Source organism: Crinia signifera, chromosome 6, assembly GCF_055691185.1.
Source record: "Crinia signifera chromosome 6, ASM5569118v1, whole genome shotgun sequence".
Taxonomy (NCBI): domain Eukaryota; kingdom Metazoa; phylum Chordata; class Amphibia; order Anura; family Myobatrachidae; genus Crinia; species Crinia signifera.
The window spans coordinates 159,763,610-159,777,393 of NC_139222.1; the positions used below are offsets into that span (position 1 = coordinate 159,763,610).

The following is a 13,784-nucleotide window of genomic DNA, read 5'->3' on the forward strand; positions in this document are numbered from 1 at the left end:
TTAGGTGTAGATTAAGGTGGTTAATAAGGTCTTTCCCTTTTGCTCTTTTCTCCCTTTTTTTCTTTTTTTCCTTTATCAACTGCCATTTCTCCGTTTGAATGACGAAATTTGTGGACATTAAGACGTGCCAGATACTCAAAACATATCCATACAAGAATCCATACAAGTGATTACAGTGACATCGCATGACACCAGTTGAATGCGAGATAGTCAGTTGGATGAGGGATAGACAGGGACCGAAATAAACATACTTATCCAGAATACCAGCAAGGATTTTTTGGACATTAAACAACTGCTGCGAACACAAGTTTAAGCCCACCAATAAAACGTATAATCCTGTATGCGAGAAACATACACGCACCAGGTATCAACAACTGTCTTTCTCCATGATGATACCCTACTGACTGTTAATTCCGACACTAAACGTAGATATCTTGAACTATGTAAGGATACAAATCCATTGTTTAGTCTGTACCTAACAGACAGATGCATACTGTGAGCCTGTAATATGACAGTGGAACAATCTGGTTCCCATGGTCACCTAGATGCCAATCAGCAGACAGTATTAACAGGAGTTGGACATGCAGTAATAGGCCGGGATGTGACGCTTACACCCAAGGCCACCATGCCAACATAGACGCATACCTATCATGACAACCAAGATGCTCATTTGCGGACGCTATCAGCCGCCAGCACATTAGACTATACGCATACTCCGATTACCATGGCAACCATAACGCTCACCCTCAAGATTACGTCCGGAGGTGACGCGTACACGCACGGGTCACCATGACAACACTAACGCCCTTGTACCACGACAACCAAGACGCCCATCTTTTGATACGGGAAGCCAGAAGCCACATGCGCATCCCGGTCTCCAGGGCAACTACACCGCCCACCTCCAGGACAACGTCCGGAGGCAAGGCACTCTACGCCGGCTCTGCTTGGGTCATGTCCCCGGGGGATCTTCCGGGGGCGCGCTCCCAACGGGGCAAATCCATAGGATGATAGGCAGTTACCTTAGGTATTTAAACCGTCACTTTAGCAGAGCTCTGTTGGCCCTGAGGAAGCTAATCTTTGAAGCGTGTGCCTGCTAACGGTGCACAGGCAGATTGTTGCACTTTATTATTTTTCTTATATGCATTTTGATTGTGTGTCCTTAACAGCAGTGATGTCTCACCAGTCCTTTTAAGGACTGTGACCTGTCTGCAACAGTGCTCCTTATTCTACCCTGCGTGCATTTCTAACACAGAAGGAGCACCTCCATCTGATCCTCTCACAGGGCGGCCATTCCTACCTGCTACAAGGCAGTGGAACACCCTGATTGAGTGCAGAGTGATCACGAGATAATTCCTGTATATTCTATGCTTCATCTTGAGAGACATATAAGGCATCCCTGCCCTATGTCCCAAGACTAATATAAGCGATATAATCTAACAGATTTGCAGAACAAGGGACACGCAGAGTTATAAGAGGTTATTTAACCCACTCCTCCCTGGCACCCCCTATAAGTCTAGCAGTAACGTGTGGGCTCTGCAGACCCACATTTCTGCTTAGAATCGGGGTAGCCTTAAAACTGTTAACAAGTGACACACCCAAACATGTCCAACATATAACATAATTACTGTTAGCAACATCTGCCTGCCACCTTGGTTTTAAATGTGTGGACCCCACCTATGTATGTCAGTATTGTGTTTTTAATATATTTTCGCAGTCTTTTATAAGATACCTAATAAAGGTTACATTTTATTATTTTCTTTGGTGCACCATCTCAAGGACATATCTTGTTTCTCTCTCGAAAAAAGTCTTTGTAGGAGTTGCCCTCAAAAATGCGTAATCTCGCTGGATAGAGCATTGCAAACTTGGTACCCTTCTTGATTAATTTAGCACAGATCGGAGCAAAGTCCCAGCGGGATTTCGAGAGTTCTGCTGAATAATCTTGAAAGATTAATATTTTATGTCCCTGCCAGGTGATGTCTCTGATTCTCCGGGAGGCAGACCAGATCAATTCCTTGTGTAAAAAGTTCAGGGACTTAAATATCACAGCCCTGGGTTTGGCTCCCTCTTGTGGTCGCAAAGAGCCTAAACGATGTGCGCATTCTATAATAAGGTCTGTGCATCTGTCAGAAATTTGTAGTAATTCGGGCAGAGTTAGTCTAATAAAATCAAAGAGATCCTGTCCTTTTACTGTCTCTGGGAGTCCAATCACCCTGAGGTTGCACCCTCTAGATGTCAGGTCCTCCGGCCGCCGCCGGTTCTGCAGAGCATTGCGCCGCATGCATTACTCACCTGCACGGGCGCTGTACTCCTGGCAGTGCTACACCCGTCACTCAGCGCTTCCCCGACTTGGTGTCACTGGCAGGGACGGCGGTAGGTCCTCTGGGGGTCCGGCTGTTCCCGTGGTCGGCTCCTGGGACAGGCGACGCCATCTTGCTTGTGGCATTAGGCAGAAGGGAGCAGGGTCTGATATAACCTCTGATTGAAGGTTGGGCCTGTGACATCACTGCCTGGAGGAATAAAAGTCTGGGCCGCCTATCCTCCAATGCTGCTGCTACTTCTGCTTTCTGCTCAGTGTCCTGCTGAAAGCCAGTGAGAGTGTACACAGCTCCAGGTCTCTCTGAGTCCTGTTTGCAATCAGAAGCATCTCGTTATCCTTTCAAGTGCCTCCTGAGTTCAGTTAACCCTTCAAGTGCCTCCTGAGTTCAGTTTACCTTCCAAGTGTCTCCTGAGTTCCGTTAACCCTTCAAGTGCCTCCTGAGTTCAGTTTACCTTCCAAGTGTCTCCTGAGTTCCGTTAACCCTTCAAGCGCCTCCTGAGTTCAGTTTACCTTCCAAGTCTCTCCTGAGTTCCGTTAACCCTTCAAGTGCCTCCTGAGTTCAGTTTATCTTCCAAGTTTCTCCTGAGTTCTGTTAACCCTCCGAGTGTCTCCTGAGTTCTGTTAACCCTCCGAGTGTCTCCTGAGTTCTGTTAACCCTCCGAGTGCCTTCTGAGTTCAGTTCACGTTTCAAGTGTCTCCTAAGTTCTATTATTATTTCAAGCGTCTCCTGAGTACAGCTATATCCATCTGTTCCAGCAAGCGTCCTAATCTCCTTGGAGGCTCCTGATTGGGGGGCCGCGACCTGCTGGGTGGACGCAGCTAAGTCCAAATCCCCTTGCGGGGGTCCCTGGTGAAAACCGCCACTCAGTTAGACTCCGCGCCTCTGATTAGGAGTATAGCCAAACTCCTTGGAGACTCCTATGAGACGCCAGTATATTCGACCAGCAGTTCTTTCTCCACCATTGGCATCCGTGTCAGAATCCACGCCCCCAGTGGATCCACAACAATCCGTTGTGACACTAGATCTGTTCTCAAGGTCTTGGACCTTGTTATGCAGGTGGTCTATTTCCTTGGTGGCCGTGTGCAGGGATTTCTTTAACTCTACTATGTCTGCAAAGTTAGAGCCAGCGGTTTGTTCATTCGCTAGCATTCTCTGCTGAAGAGGGTCTTTCTGCCTGTTGATGGTGGCTGTTTGCTCCTCAAGCAGGGGGCCTGGGGCTATTCTTATTGCCGCCACCATGTCCCCATAGGTGACCAGGGCAGTGGGTGCAGGCAGCGAGTGGTCCTGGTCTGGGTACTCACTGTGGGGGGTCCAATACCCCTGAAGTCTGGGAGACTGCCATGGGAGAAGTAGGTCCCCGGGAGACTGTGCGCGGCGATGCTGGAGCAGCGTGGCACACTGTAGATTCCGGCGCCATCTTGGCTTCCAGAGCCTGGCGTTCCTTCTCCTTATTCTTCTTGGTAGCGGCACCAGGCATAGCGCTGTAATAGCGCTTTATGCAGCGGGAGTCGGCGGGTGTATAGAGGTGGTGGCGGCCGGGTGCTGAGAGACTTTGTGCTGCGAAAGGGAGCGGTTTAGCTGCCTTGGCAGCGGAGCAGCTCTCCCCTAGTACTGCTTCATAGGTGGGCGGAAGCGGAAGTCCCAAATTTTGAGTTTCTTAAATTAGTGTTCATATTATGCCTGTACATCAGTTTTGAGAATGTTTTACTTATTGCTTTACTTTGTTTCAGTCACTTCACATTTGTGTACAAATGTATTATTGTTTTGAAGGAAATTTCAGAATAATATTGTAAACAATATTGTCCAGTGTGTATGCTGTGCATCGTTAACGACCCCCTCCCTCGTCCAAGCATGTTCGGAAGAGGGAGGACATCGATAACGACGGCATTGCTGCAGCATGACCATCTTTCTCTCCCCCGCCGTCGGCTCACAAATGTGGATGCACATGCCGATGCCATCCCCACGTAGGGTTCCCACCGCCAATATCGGCGTCGGCAGGGTCATTTTAATGTGTATGGGGCAATACAATTAAGAAATGTTTCAGAGAACCCTAAAGTTATACAGTAGTAACTCGTATTCGAGATGATGCCACATACAGTACATTGCAAAATTGTACTGAACATAAATTGTATCCAGTTCTTACTTTCCTTTAACAATTAAAAATTTAAATATACAAAAATATACAAAAAATACAAACATTTAGGGGGAAATTTAATTGGATGAGAGATTCAGAAAGTGAGAGATTTGGTAAGAAATCTCCAGTTTTTTTAAAGCAGCAATCATTTACACTGCAAAACCAGTTTGATTTTGCAGTGTAAATGATTGCCACTTTAAAAAAAACTGGAGATTTTGTACCAAAGCTCTCACTTTCTGAATCTCTCATCCTATTATATTTCACCCTTAATGTTAAATCATATTATTCTAATTTCACTATTGCAGTAAAACATGTTTTATGGATACTATGTTAGACAGGTCTGTGGAATAATTTTGGAATACTGAGTACTCAATAATTCAAATGTTTTTTTTTTTTAATTATACAATATTTAAAAAATATACTTACATAGTTATATTGACTGTCCCATTAAGAGCAAGAGAATATGGATGAGTAGCATCTCCATTATGGTTCATGCTGATTACAGATAAAAATATTCTATTCAATAGCCTGAAAAAAAGAGAATACATTAATGAATCCATGTAAATGACATTGGTATAAAGAAAAATATAAAAAAATAAAATAAATTGTACTAAAGGCTTACTGTTCATAGTCTGACTGTGCCTACTACAAACAACAGTTGAAACAGTTTGAAGTACCACCATTACTTGTATTGTTTTATTACTTCAATGCACAATGGGCCTTATTCTGCTTGGTACGGTGGGACCGTACGCGGTCGGATCGTTTTTTTTTTTTTCAATCTGAGCATGCATAGCTTTCGCTATGCACATGTGCAGCAGACACACACCACTCACGGACGGGTCTCTCCGTGCGAAAAAACCTGTCCGCAAGAGCACGGTCATTGTGGGCAGCATGGGGACGTTTTTAGGGCAGCCACCGGAATAATGAGGAAAACTGGGCGTAAACATGTGCGTACACGGGGGTGTGCACCAAAAATGTACGGTGCTACAAACGCTCGATCGGCGAAAGCACCGTGCATTCTGGGCCCAAAACAGGCGGACACCAAAGAAAGCTCCAGACCACCCCTAGAGATACCGTATGAGAGTGGACGCCTGGGTCTGCTAATTAACGCTGATTACTACACAAACACATACACCTGAATGTAATAAGCAATGCTGCAGCCTATTAAGTCCAAACCATTATTTCAGTACCTGCAAGCCACACACGGCCCTCAAACACATTGGAAGCATATCTTTCAACACTTCTCTACATGTAAAGGTTGGTTTATTTTAGGTAAGATTATTTTAAGACCTGCTTATATATGCCAAGGAAGTTAGTTTATAACCATCTACAACCATGTGTCAACTTTTTCACTGTAACACAAACATACCAGTTTTTTTTTTAGTAAAAAAAACACATAAACCACATCTAAGAGCAACAAGGATGTTTGAGCAATGTCCTAGGGTTATGGCCACTATTTTGCACACAATCTTTTTATATGTGCTATGAATTGTATGTAGCACACTCTGTATGTAAGATGCCACCAATCACATTATTGCAATCACATCTCTCTAACTAAGGATCCCAACATCTGCCCAGCATTACTAGTGGCTTCTCTGCTCTGCCAATAAGTGTTTCAATATTTTTTTCTGGTCTGAATTAGATGGATTTTTATCAGGTCTGCAATAAAATAACATTACAGTATCTATCATTTTAAATATAGGTGTAGCTCAGCTTAGGATACTGGGGCAGATGGATTAAGCGGGTGCCGGATGACGCTCCGACAGTGGGGATCCCGACACTCAGTATCCCGACTGCCGGTGCTCCGACAGGGGGGATCCTGACTCACGGGCTATTCTCCCTTGTGAGGGTCCACGATCCCCATAGAGGGAGAATAAAACATGTGACAAGCGAAGCGAGCCACCGGACCCGCAGCGGGTCGAGCGAAGCGAGCACTAATTAAGCCTGGCCAAGAGATAAAGTGGAGATAAAAGTAGAAGAAGATAATGCACCAGTCAATTAGCTGTGTGACAGTTGGGAGTTGATTGACTGGTGCATTATTTCGTTCCACTTTATCGCCACTTTATCTCCAGGCTTAATATATCTGCCCTATTGTTGGTTATCCTTTGTATATTAGTGCACACTACTGACAGACACTCTATTTATCTATACTATACAAGTCTATGTAGGAAACAATGCAATGGAAAAATGCAACCTCTTAGACCAAATATACAACTGAGATTGATAAAGGTGATTGTTATAATTACTTATCAGAGAACAATCAGTTAAGGATGCTACAAATCAAAAAAAATCGAATTCTGCCAATCATAATATAAAATATACTATATGAGTGGAAGATGATTAGGTGATATTCTAATTGCAAAAAAGCATTTGAACTTCAGGTGCATTCATATAGCATTTTTCCAGCAAATGTGTATATTTTTGTGGGCACCCATCTGAACAGGTGTAAACAAAGCCGGCCTTAGGCATAGGCAAACTGGGCAATTGCCTAGGGCATTTGGAATGCCTAGGGGCACCAGCAGCTTCTGCTGATTAAAATGATACGCAGCATGCCTATATTCTGTGTGTGAGTGAGGCTGTATCTGCATATGAAATAGTGTATTCAGGGAAATCATTGTAACATAGCATTCCGTATTCAGGTACAGCCACAGTCACACAGACATAATATATTCATGCCACATATCATTTTAATCATCGGAAGCTCCTTGTGTGTCCTGGTCACTTAACAATGCAAATAAGATACATTTTCAGCAAAAAAGGCACCCAACGTTAGCAGAACTGGCCAGGAGCTGCATGGCCTAATGAGGCAAGATATATGAGGAAACATCTGTATCCAAGCAGAGGCAGAGATCATAGGGTTAGCGGCTGTGCGAGTGCTGTCTGCGGGTGGGTTGGTTGTGCAATAGTGTTAGGCATATGTGTAATGGGCATTATGTGTGTAATGTGTATAAGGGCATTAATAATGTGCAACATATGTGTAAGGGGCATTACGGGTGTCATTATGTGTAAGGTTGGCATAAAGGTTGGCATAATGTGTAAGGGACATTATGGTTATAAGGACATTAATAATGTGAGTAATGTGTATGGGGCATTACTGTGTGGTATTATCGGGGGTGCCGAGAGAAAGGGGTAAGAGGTACAAATTACCCAGGCCAAAGTCTGATGGAAGGTCCCAGTGGGGGCCCCAGGCCCCCTCCCCTTAAGTGACAGCAGCAGCTGCGGCTCTTCTCCTCTGCCCAGCACACACTGCTTTGTGCTGGGTTGCAGTGTGGCCATGGAGGGTGCTTAAAATACAATAATTTCTCAGGATTTTTTTCTAAGGGTATAATGTGAATAATGTAAGGAGTAATGTCAGGTCCTTACCCCGTTTTCCACCTGTCATGCTGTTCCTGGCCACAGTGATCAGACAGCCTATCTGATCGATGTGGCCAGGAGCGGCGAGGCAGGCGGAAAAACTGTAAATTCTCAGCGATGTCCTGCACAATCCCCGTCCTGCACAATCCCTGTCGGCCGACTTGTACACAGCATTGTACATTCGCCGCCTGGGATCCCGGAATACACAGCAGCGCTGCGTACAAGCTGGAAGGGCAGCAGGCATGGTGGAAGGGGGAGCGCTCTCTGGTGAGTCTGGCTGTCTGTGTGAGGACGCTCAGTGAACCTGTCACTGCGTCCTCACACAGACAGCCAGAGAGCGCTCCTCCTTCCACCATGCCCGCTGCCCTTCCAGCTTGCGTGCAGCGGTGCTGTGTATTCCGGGATCTCATCCCAGGTGGTGAATTTACAATGCTGTGTACAAGTCAACACTGAACCTGCGCCCCGGTGGAGCCTGCTCCCCCCGCCATCGCTGGGGCTGTGGACCCCAAGTTACGCCACTGCCCCCATACTGCCACCTATAACCACTTTCCAACCCCTAAAGGCATACTTGACTAACATTCCGGAATGGCAGGGAGGCTCACAAAAATTGGTTCCTCCTCCCAGCTCCACCCCAGGAATGGTGGACAAGTCCCATACTTTCCCTGGAGGCCTCCCTTTGCCACCCACAACACAGTACAAGGAGGAGAGGGCAGCAAAGTAGGGAAGTATGTTTTAAGGGAAAGTATCGAGCCGAGTTCTTAGAAGTTTTAGAGCAGACGCCTGCATTAAGTACAACAAGGATCCTCAGAGACATCCTTCATTTTTTGATAGGCAGACTTGGTGGCGCCCCCCCCCCCCCCCCCCCCAGAGCCCAGCACCCTAGACAACTGCCTAAAGCTGCCTAATGGTAGAGCCAGCCCTGCATGTAGTCCTTAGTTTGTTCTATTACACATGTTTATGGTTAAATGGACAGTGTGTGCAATAGCATTTTTTTGGACACGAAGAACACTTTTCTTATTCTCCCTGTACTGTCTGGAAATCACTTGCCTAGTGAAATGCACTGATGGTGGATACTGGCTGCACGTCTAACACTAGCATAGTTGTTATGGCCTCAGTAATCTGCTTTGCAACAGGGTGACAGGGTCACCAGTCATGTATATAGGCCAAAGCCTTTGCCTTTGGATGTGTCTATTTACTCTTCGTAGAAAGGACTAAGACGTGATGTGAGGTAAGTGTGGAAGTTGTTACATGCTCTTACATAATTTTGTATGTTGTATGCAACTTTTTTTTATCAAGCCCTTTATAACATTGGGACTTAGTAGATGACGCTGATGGACTTGCATCATCAATGTCATGACTAGTGGCAGCAGCTTCAGCACTAATAGTAGGAAGTGGTTCCTGATCTTTAAAATGGGTGTCCTCCATTTCTTTATAAACCACCACTTGCCTTATATACAGCAACACAGAACAGCACCACTGGACTAATATACATGAGCACAGGGCATCACTACTGGAATTATATTGCTGCACAGGTCAGCACTACTGGACTTATATGTTTCAGATTACGTCCTCCAGGAGAAGGCCGGTGCGGGATCCTTAGCCAGCAGCAACCAGCTCGCCAATGCGAAAAGCCGCCCTAAAGAGGGCCATCTCAAACTCATTCTTGGCCACGCTGGCTAAGCAGGCCACAAGCTCTCCCAGCATGCGCTCGTCTATAGGCCTACCTGAGTCCGGTGCCACTGGCTGCACCCTAGCCCAACCCCTCATAGCCTTCATCCGTAAGGAAGACCTAGTGGGATCAGGCCCAGTACGCAAGCGGGAATGAAAAGCTATACCTACCAAAGCCGCCGCCATAGCCGACTTTGATCTGCCCTTCTGTTGGTGATCCCAAGCAAAAGCGAATAACCAGTCCTCGACCAACTAACCGCGGACTTCGGGTGAGCCCTGAAACGCTGACCAGTCCCGCCAAACAGCCCCGTAAGCTCTATGCATGTAAGGGGGGGCAAGGACAATAACATCCAAATCCGTCATGCCGGCGCTATGATACGCCACATAAAAGGGGGGGACAACTCAGCCCAAGGGGCGAAGCCTTGGGAACCAATTCAGGAAACCAAGAAAAGGGGGTCTGCTGCGCTGTTATCTACCCCGGTGACATGTCTAGCCCTGAACTGAATGCTGCGCTGCAGACTAAAGAACACCAGGTGCCTTAGAAGCCTGAGTGCCTCTGTGGAAACCGTCATCTGATTATTAATGGCGTGAACCACCCCTAAGTTGATGACAAGAACACTATGTTCTGATCTGCCATCCGCGTTAACCACAACTCGTGAAACCATGGTCAATCCATGACTGAGGCCATGGGGCAGAGCACCATTTACCCTGGAATAATCCCTGAAACCAGTGGAGCCAGCTGCGACTGTAAATAAATGCAGCTCCACGCTAGAGGCTGTTTCGGAGGCAGGGCTGGCACTAGCTGCTCAGCAAGGTATGCAAAGCAGGGAGGCGCCAGGCTGGATAGGCGCTTGCTCCCTGCTCTGCACCTTGCCTGTGGTGTTGCTGCTGGCCGCCGCTGTGCCTGCAATATTGTAGGACATCAGGGGAATGATGGGAGAATCTGCACTGAGCATCATCATCATTCTCTCTAAATATCCAGGCAGCTAGGGCTCCTCTCCGCCGCAACTCATATCAGGGTAGCAGCAGCAGCATGAGCTCTCATATGTGATGGCATATGAGAAGCTCATGCTGTAACTGTCAGCACAGCACACGCTGCAGTTTGCTGTGGCTGTGCTGCTGCTGAGGACTCAGGGGAGGTCCGAGGATGATCAAAGTGTCCCTCTATAAAAAAAAAATTCCACGAAGGGGGCGTGGCAACACCTCCCGCGATTAGGCCACGCCTCCACATTTTACTAGGGCCCGGATCTCTTGTCAGCACTGCCAGTGCAGTGAGCAGGGAGAGGGAGCCTCAATGCTGTCCATAGCTCACCTAAGCCAGCTCCAGTAGTCCTTGCAGCCAAAAAGCCACCATCAAACAAATGAAAGTTAAAGGTATTTGGGTCTTATGTTTTCTGTGGGTGTGGGGAGTAATAGACATAAATATATAATAGACATAAAGATATAAGGGGTGGGGAGGGGGTGATGGCATATGGATAAATGGAAAGGAGGGGGTGGTAGGTATAAGCAGAGGCGGCAGAACCTGGTAACCGTGTTAAACGTGATGGGGGTGCACCAAGCCAGAGAGGTGCTCACTCCACTAGCTATCATCTGTTGGGTCCCCGGCGACTACCGTTTACAAAAAAAAAAACAGGACAACTGCTGTCAGTGTGGACAGGCTGATTGAGAGCGCTGCAGCAGCTGCCATGGGCTACACTGAGGTGAAGGTGCATGGCTACCAGGATTACTGCAGGGAGCTGGACAGGCACAAGGGACAGATGATATTTGCTTTGTTCTGTGGTGATAAGGACGAAAAGGGAGAGAGCTGGTGCCCAGACTGTGTTAAAGCCGACCCGGGAATCCGTGGGCAGCTGGCCCATCTTCCTGAGGGGGCAGTCTTTATATACTGCCTTGTTGGAGAGAGAGCAGCGTGGAAGGACCCAAACAATGACTTCAGAAAATTTTAAACTAACTGGTGTACCCACTCTAGCTAAAGTTGGAACGCCACAGAAGCTGACAGAGGAGGAATGCCTTAAACCTGACCTGATCCAGATGTTGTTTTCAGATGAATAAGCATAACAAGCTCCTGTTGTAAGGACGCAGTGTATACAATGATTAGACAATTACTTGTTTGCCTGTTGGAAGGAAAGGAAACTCCACTAGAACCCCCTAAAGATCGTATTTTGTATTTTTAATTGGAATAAATCTAATATTTGCAGAATAAAATAAAAAAAACAGGAGCCAGGGTAAGGGAGCAGGGGGCTCTGTGCCTCTGTCCGCGAACACACAGAGACCCTGTACCCTTCCAAAAATGGGCATCATCTTAGAGGAGACAGGAGCATCTGTCAGGGCACCCAGCGCTATCTGGAAGTGCAGATTCCAGGAGCGCTGGCGCACTGTGCGCCTGCAGCCCCAGGTAAGGAGAATGTAACTTCTGGCAATGAGCATATAGGTAAGCGGACCTTACATGGTATAATTTGCAATAGGCATTAAGATGTGTGACATAATGTGTAATAGGCATTATTGTGTGTGGTTTAATATGCAAGGGGCATTATGGTGTGTGGCATAATGTGTAATGGGCATTACAGTGTGTGACGATATGTAATTGGCAATATGGTGTGCATAATCCTGGCGCAGTGTATCCAAGGGGCTCTAAGTGGCTAAGTGACTTTTCCTGGCATAGTGTGTCAAAGGGGCTTTACCTGGCACAATGTGTACAAGTGGTACTGTGTGGTGTAATGTGAATAACACACTACTGTGCGGCGTGATTTGAATTGGTACTATTATGTGGCCTTGCCCCTCCCCCGCAAAGTCACTTTGGTGAGCACTCTCCCGGTGTTTTCGTGTGTGTGTGGGGGGGGGGCGGGGGGGGGGCTGGTGCACAAATCCATCAAATTGTCTAGTCATGGTACTGCTGCTACTTGGCATATTATGCGCATATGAGGCACTACTACTTTGGACATTATACACCCTTTTTTTTGAAGCATGCATCTTCTGCACATGCTATCTTTCTGTAAAGTATGGGAGGCGCAAATTTAAAGTTTGCAGGGGGGCGCTGAACACCCTAGCCCCGGCCCTGTTCGGAGGGCCAGATAAACTCCCGATTAAACTGTTCCAGGAACGAGGACCAGAACTGCGGGTCGTCCCGCATCCCCTGACACTCTCTAATTGTGTGATGGGGGTCCCAAGCCTATGCGAGCATGTCAGCGCATGTGCTGCAATCTCCTGGCCCCACAAAAAAGAAATTCATCTAAATAGTGGACCACACCCTGGCAACCCGTGTTGTCCTGTAAGCACCAATGTTAAACTGTATTGTGTGTCCTTCTAAGGAATGAACCCTTGACTCACAGATTATAAGTCTCCTCCATACCCACTAGGCCACAGCCATCTGCGAGAAAGGTGCTGAATCTCCCAAAGTAGAGTCAGGAGACTGAGCACCCCCTCGGCGGCACTTGTCAATAAATATGCTGCCGTCAAGCCGAAACCACAGAAACATAAAGGAATTGGGATGCAGGGGAAGGAGGCGGGAAGCAGACTTGGGGCGAAATGTAATGGGATGCGTTTTTTTTTTTTTTGCGATTTTTCCCGCAAAATATGCCGTTTTCGGGCATTTCCCGAAAATCGCATATTTTATAGGGTGCGATTTGCGGGAAAAATCGCATTTTTTAAAGGTGCGATTTTTAGTTAGACTAAAAATCGCATCCAGATGTTTTCCCATTAAAAAGGATAGAAGTCGCATATTTAATGGGTTGCGATTTTTAGTAAAGCTTACTAAAAATCGCAAAAAAAATAGACCAGGTTCTGCCTGGCGCTTTTATCAGAAACATGCACAGATCATTGAGATCTGTGCATGGTTCTGTTGTAAAAAAATAGTTAAAACAAAAAAAAAGAAAAAAAACGGCGTGCGGTCCCCCCCCTAAGCATAACCAGCCCCGGGCTCAAAAAGCCGGTGCTGGTATCATAAAATCAAAGGAACAATCAAGTTGGGGTTCCCTGGATTTTATAAAACCAGCACCAGGCTCAAGGTCCGGCGCTGGTTCCCAAAATACGGGGGACAAAATGACTAGGGGTCCCCCGTATTTTAAGAACCAGCCAGCAGGGTAATGCCACAGCCGGGGGGAGACTTTTTATACAAGTCCCCCCGGCCAAAGCATTCAGCCCTCTGACCGGTCAGCATGGGCAGGGGTCCTGGGGGAGTGGGGACCCCCCCAAAGAAGGGGTCCCCCCCCTCCAGAACTTACCAGCCCATGCTGAAGCCCGGGGCTGTCCTCGATGCCCCTGGGCTGTGGGCATCGAGCTGATTAATGGTGTAAAATAATAGATCAACTATT

The 13,784-nt window shown here is 47.0% G+C and overlaps 1 pseudogene; it reads left to right on the top strand.

The window, feature by feature from the left end:
• The first annotated feature begins 11,146 nt into the window (after nucleotides 1–11,146).
• On the top strand, nucleotides 11,147–11,669 carry LOC146007120 (thioredoxin domain-containing protein 17 pseudogene; annotated as a pseudogene).
• The last annotated feature ends 2,115 nt before the right edge of the window (nucleotides 11,670–13,784 follow it).